The sequence below is a fragment of the Rhopilema esculentum genome, chromosome 9, assembly GCF_057945365.1.
Source record: "Rhopilema esculentum isolate cy_ngs chromosome 9, ASM5794536v1, whole genome shotgun sequence".
Lineage (NCBI taxonomy): Eukaryota > Metazoa > Cnidaria > Scyphozoa > Rhizostomeae > Rhizostomatidae > Rhopilema > Rhopilema esculentum.
Window position 1 is genome coordinate 457,401 of NC_142823.1, and position 6,773 is coordinate 464,173.

At 34.5% G+C, this 6,773-nt stretch overlaps 2 pseudogenes; one reads left to right on the forward strand and one right to left on the reverse strand.

Annotated features, from left to right (window-relative positions):
• The first annotated feature begins 231 nt into the window (after positions 1 to 231).
• On the forward strand, positions 232 to 1,114 carry LOC148959516 (uncharacterized; annotated as a pseudogene).
• Positions 1,115 to 2,753: 1,639 nt separating this feature from the next.
• LOC148959517 (uncharacterized) lies at positions 2,754 to 3,212 on the reverse strand (annotated as a pseudogene).
• Between the last annotated feature and the right edge of the window lie 3,561 nt (positions 3,213 to 6,773).

Genomic DNA, 6,773 nt, shown 5'->3' on the forward strand with positions numbered 1-6,773 from the left:
AAAAGAACTCTGTATAAGCCCATTGTTCAAATTTCAAATACTTCTGGTGATGTTTGTTTTGCAGCTTGCACATGTTTTATTTGCTCTTGAAGATTTTAACCGCAAGGGCCTACAACAGTCTCCAACCTGCCTGGAATGTTCCAAGTGCTTCAACACAAAATCTTAACCCAAAGCAGTAATAATTCAAAATTCAATAATTCAAAAAATCAAGTTTGGGAAAGATAATGGTAATCTGATGCGCCTAGATATAATCTCTATAACCCAAAATCATCTTGTGATAGGCAACTAGATGAAAGTAATCTTGTTATTTTGAAAACAAAACTCTCTTCTTTGATTCCTAACAGTTTTTTTTGTTTCCATGACAAAGATACAAATCAAAAATCTGGACAAAATGAACTATCTTCACCAAATGAACCATTATCTCTTGAAACGGTGTGCTCTTTCGATGCGCCATTTGAATCTGCAGATGTTGAATTACTTGAACTTTCTGAATCTTCCCCTTTTAGTGATAGATATGATATATCATGTAATCCTTTTAAAGAAATGGTGGATATTTTTTGTGATAATTTTAATTTAACCGAAGATAAAGTTGATGCTATTGAGAAATCTACTGGTGGTCAAAGTTTTAATGAAGAATGGAAACAGCAAGGAGAGTATAGAATTACTGCATCCAATTTTTATTCTGCTACTGTGAACACTGTGGAGCCATCTACTAAATTGAAATCTATGTTTTATGCCACATTTACATCTGCAAGTACTAATCATGGAAACAGATTTGAAAGCCATGTGAGAGATCTTTATAAAAAGACCATGATTGATCAAGGTTTTCCAATTAATGTTGCTGAAGTTGGTTTAAAAGTCTCACATACACAACCTTATCTTGCTGCTTCCTTGGATGGCATTGTATCTTGTAAAAGTGAAAAATGGGGCTTAGATACAATGCTCATTTTCTAAATATAATTCTTCTTTGGATGATGCCATCAAGGACAGAAATTTCTTTTCAAAACAAACTTTAGAAGGAGTGAAAGAACAGGACAGTAATAGAACATGTTTTGGTGTTCAAGTTTTGGTGAGTGAAAGTGAAAGATGTTCAAGGAGAGACGTTTTGTGCTAACCTGAGAAGAGGTGATTTTGTGGTAAGGTTTGGTGATAACAAACTACTATTTATTGAAAGTATCTTCTATGATGAAGAGTTAATTTTAAATTTTATTTCACCAAGGCTGAAATTCTTTTACTGTAGAGCTGTTCTCCCAGAGTCCTTTACAAGGAGAGTTCGGCGTGGATTGAAGCTTTACTTGCAAGATGAAATGAGAAGAAAAAGGCCAAGAAATAAAAATTTATGTTAAAGTTTGAAATTTAATATTCTAGGCTTACAAAGTCCTTTAACAAAGTTATTTTGCATCAAGAGCATATGGAGCTCCAAACACTTTCAACTTTACAGATGTATGCTAACAAAGTTTGTTCAAGTGCAAAAACAATATTACTTGGAAGAGAGTATAACATTGAACATTTCCTGATGAAGGGACATACGTAAAATTCTGATTTGCAACTTATTACTGTCTTGTTCTATGCACATTGAATATGGCTCTGAGATCAAGGTTAGACCCTTTAGATACAAGGGTCAGTGGTTTGGGTCACTGATATACCAAACAATCACTTGAAGCGAGGACAGTCGGTGTATTATCAAGCATAAGAATCAAAAGGTGTGGTCACATCGAAAGGAAAAAAAACCGGGCACTGCTTGATAAGCACAGCTTCTCAATGTCTTTAAATCTATCTTTGAACAATTTTTTGAGGGTACAGAACTTGGCTTTGAATAAAGCAAACATTTCACAACATACTACTTTTGCCTAAAGCTCTTTCGTCTGAGACTCCTCAGAGCATAAAATGTCAAAATAAGGGGCGGAAAGAACACAATGGAAAATATATACCCAGATGAACATCGAATTTTATTGACTTGTCATATCTTACTAACTTGCATTTAGCAAGGTGTGCTAAATCTGGCAACTATGAGCAGCTGGTAACTGTGAAACCTGTTTCTTACGGCTAATACAGGTATTTTCCTGTGGAACCTGAAGACCAAGCTACTTATGAAATACTTATGAAATTGGTCATATCTAAAAATTTTTGTTCCAATATGTGTAAAAATATTGTATGCATGCAAAAATACATTCACATATACACTACTGTAAAAATGACGTATACAAAAAAAAGGAATAAATACTAAAAATGATCAAATGCAATGTGAAAGCAAAAATCAAGATTTTTGACAACAATATTAAAGCTTACAAAGTATTAAATCTAATAATCAGAGTAGTAAATTTTATCAATCTATATTCAGATTTATTGTTAGAATTTCGAACTAGAAATGGCTGAAAATTACTTAGAAGTCAACATACTGAAAAAATTTGGTTTAAAATAGGCTGTAAACTTAAAGATATGAATCCATCCAGGATATAAAAATAGCTCTTTCAACATGAATGCGTACTGCTGCAATTCGGACTGTTTCTTTTGTTTCTTCTGCTGTTAGCTGAAACAAAAGTAATACAGTTTCTTCTGCTGTTAGCTGAAACAAAAGTAATACAGCCTGTTTGTGAGATTCCAACAAGGGCTTTCCAGGTGTTATGATGTTTGTACTGGGACCAGGTTTGCGACTGAAACTTTAGTGAGGATGGTATTTCAGTAAAAATTTTGGTACAGTCAATAATGATCCTTGTATTAGGATAATCTTTGAATTGCTGTGGCATATCTTTTTATATTCTTTCTTGAGATGAAAACGGAAGCCAAAGAGGAAGATTATGAAATAAAAAGTTAATCCAACTTGTAAAAATTTTTGAAGCATGTCCAGTAGAGATTCCAAATCCGTCTGATAAATCATAAATCATAAATAAACCAACTTTAAGTCTCATTAATACAAAAATAAATTCTTCTTATTGAGAAAGGCTGCGTTTTGGACCAGGTTTCTGAGATTGAGAGGACTGTTGACAGGAAAGATATGAAACCTTAGAAAATGTAGGCCCATGCCAGCAATGAATATGATCAAACTTTGGCTGGAAATACTCGAACAAGGTAAAAAGTGAAGAGAATTTTTGAAAGCCAGTATAAAATCTGACAGCAGCATCATCTTTTTCCAGTTTATCAATTGAGAAGAGAGAGCTTTTCAGCTGAGAAATTTGTTGTTCCAAGTCACCAATTTGTTTGTCTTTGTTGAAAGATGGTCATGCTGGCTACAAATATTAAAAATATCATTCTGGTGACGTGTAAAAGAGGAGTATTCATGGTCGCACTGCTTGTTTTGGTCATAGGAGGAAGGGATGTTTGCGTAAAAACTGTAGTTGATGGCGAAGCATCAGTTGATAATTGTAGAGAGGATCCCATTACATTAGAATCCAAGAGAGAAACATCATCATCAAAGATTGCAGTCACTGATGTAGAGGAAGAAAACGTACGTTCAGCTGGCGCATTGCGGGATATTCTCGGCAACCGATCGATGCTACTGAACAGATTTAAAGAACCTCTCTTCAGCTCCACTAAATTAAAGAACCTCTCTTCAACGGTACAGCTCCACTCTTCAGAAGCCACTGATTTGGAGACCTGCTGAGGTCCGTATCAGTAAAATGCTTCTCACAAAGGAATGTAGACAGTGTAACATCAAAACCGCCACAATTTTTGTTAATATTTTGTTTTGTTTGCAAAAAGTTAATAAAATGGTGGTTTCGTTGACATGGATTTTCATTTTCGTTTCCACGATACCATATTTGTTTTGCATGCTTTTCCACAGTAAAGAGGGCTGTCAAGCTCATGGGAAAAGAACTCAACAAAATAGGCCTTTCATGTCTTCGTGCAACTTTCACATTGAAGATATTCAGAGTAATTTTGGCGGTAAAGCTATAAGCGGTGATTTTTGCCACAACTATGTCTGTGCTTTAAATCTGTGGAAAGACAAAGACCATTGGGAAAAATTATACATAAAAACAAGATACTTTTACAAAAGGCTATCCTCCTAAAAAGGGTGACATATTTATCAGAATAATAGTAAATATATATTCAAATATAAACCACTACTTGAATAAATATATATTCAAGTATTGATACAGAAAGCATAACCTGATACAGAAATTTAGAATTTTTAAGGTTATATTATAAGAAAAAGAAAAGTTTAGTCAAGATATTAAATTCCCCTCACCAAAGTATCCGGACAGTTTCGAATTCAGTTGGGAATCTGTTATTAGAGAAATTTGTTTACAAGTTTCAAAGTCAGTTTTCATGAAAACGGTTTTATCAATTTCTTTGAATTTTTTCTTTATGTTTTTTGGCCTCTAATCTATTTATTTGTCAAAAAAAATATTCTTATCGATATGTAAGCAATCTCTGTGACGGTTTTTCTCAAGATGGTTGCGACCGAGACAAAATAATTGACTTCTGAGCAGTGTCTAGAAAAAATGTTTTATCACAATGATGGGAAAAAGCTTTTGTTAAATTGCAGGGATGGCGTCATGGGGGGCAGCTGCCACCCCCAAAACTTCCCAATGACACCCCATTGGCAGCCCAACATAAGAAAAGAAAAAGAACTGTTGGCACTTTGAGCCTGTTGAATGAGGATTTTACTTTTTTATAAGAACCATTAAATTGAAGTTCAGGCTGGTTTCGCGGCACTAAAAACAGTAAATCTCTTCCAAGCTGCCGAAAATAAGCAGGACTTGGATGACAGACATTTCCCCTTTGCTTTGAATCAAATGTTTTGAATATTTGAAACTGCAAGAAGGAAAGGACAGCATTTGGTCACCTGCTTGTTAGCCCCTGTAGAGGCATATTGATAAATGCTGACCATGTTATTGTATTCCAAGGCCTAATTGAAAAGCTCAAAGCAAGTTAGTATAACCTTTCCAATCTGATGTTATCAACCTGAGCATCTATGATAAGGCAAAATTCCCTTTGGGCTTAAAGGATAGCCCAAACAAGTTTAGTATGATTTCCTTGATTATTATTAAGCTTAAGAATGAAATAATAAATATAAACTAAATCATAAATACCACACACACAAGGCGTTGAAAGAGACATCCTGCTTTAATGGCATCACTTAGAAATGGAAACTATTCTCCACATGTCTTGTGAAGCCACTCTGCAAATGATTAATCAAATTACATTTAAGAAGGTAGGATGAAGCCTGAAGCCTACAGATGCTACATGTAGACTTTTATTTGAAAAATTATAATAGACTTTACTAAGACCGGAAGGCTTGCGTATCTATAAATTTAATGTTTAAAATGTATTAAAAATGAAACCATTTGATAACACTTTTTTATTACTCTCTCCAACAGGGTCGGAACTTAAAAAGGGAGTAGAAAACTTAAAAACTTCAATGGTCAGAAGTTATAGAAAACAGCCTCCCATATATATAGCCCTGAAGAATTTAAAGAATATTGTCTTTCAAACAGGGCAGCTACCTTATTCGAAAACATTCTAATTGCAATGACTGATAAAAGACACACAACAGAAAGATTGGAAAAAACAAAATTTTGATAGTAGATTTAATTTATCAGCTTTGCTTTGGTAAAATTCAAAAAAAGCAATATCTTGCAAAAAGGCAATCCCCTTGGCAATTTTAAGCGGCCCTTGGCTAAAAAACCACCTCAGCACTTTCCATTATGTCATTTTGATAGAACAATCAGAGAATGTCACATATATTCATCAACGGCAATTGCAGTCTTGTTGTATGAAAGTTAAAAACATGGCTGCAAAACATTTGAGCAAGCTGCTATACCAATGATCGGTCCTTTGCATATAGCCTTAAATGCCAAGGAAGACTTGATGATAAGGTTTCATGCATTTTTCAAGTTCTTTTACCAAAATTTGTTTGCAGGCAGTAAACTTGCTGATAAGCATAAACCATGGAGGACTTCGTTGATAGAAAATATAGTATATGGCTCATGGACCTGATTAGGAAATAAGTTAAAAAAGCATTCAAGCTACAATCCTTGCCAAAAATAACTGGAACACCTTCCCATTGCAGCATGCAAATAAACAAAGCAAGTCTAAAACTACCTCACCAAAATATCACTGCCGCTTCAAAAATTTCGTCCCCCTCCCCCTGTACAATGTTGATTTATCTTCTCAATACTTTCATACAGCTTTTAGTGAAGAAATTGTTACCTTCAGGATCAAAACAGCCCAATTGAACAACATTATAATGGGGGGGGGGGGGGGGGTAAGGGGGATTTTTCAAAAAAGCTTCAGCTTTGCACAAGTGTTCCAACAATTTTGGCAAGGATTGTCCGAAGGCAACTTTTTCAATTTGTTATCAAATGCTACATTCAAAGCAGTTACTAAGGTATTTCAAGGGCATGTTTTACGAATCTTTGCTCAAATTTAGTGTCACGTGAACAGTTTGGGTTAAAGTGACGTCACAAGTGTTGGTTTAATTGGAATGGTGACCAGCGTAGCAATTAGACCAGTTTAAGCATTGTATAATACTCGATTTCCAATCAAAGGGTCGCAAAAGTGTAAAATGTACAGTTAAATCAATATACGACAGATTTTGATTAAAGCAAATGTCCTGATGTGATTTATTGAATGTATTTTAGACATATATGATAGAAAGTAAAAAACATCAAAGAGAGGCCGCTATATCCAGTATCTTTCGGTACACTTGCTTTGTACAAAATGCAAGAAATTTGTCAATTATTGCTAATAGAAGCAAAAATTAGCTTCTCCCCTAACTCTGTTTGCTCATTTGTGCAAGAAAAGAAATTGCCAGGCATTAAATACGAACA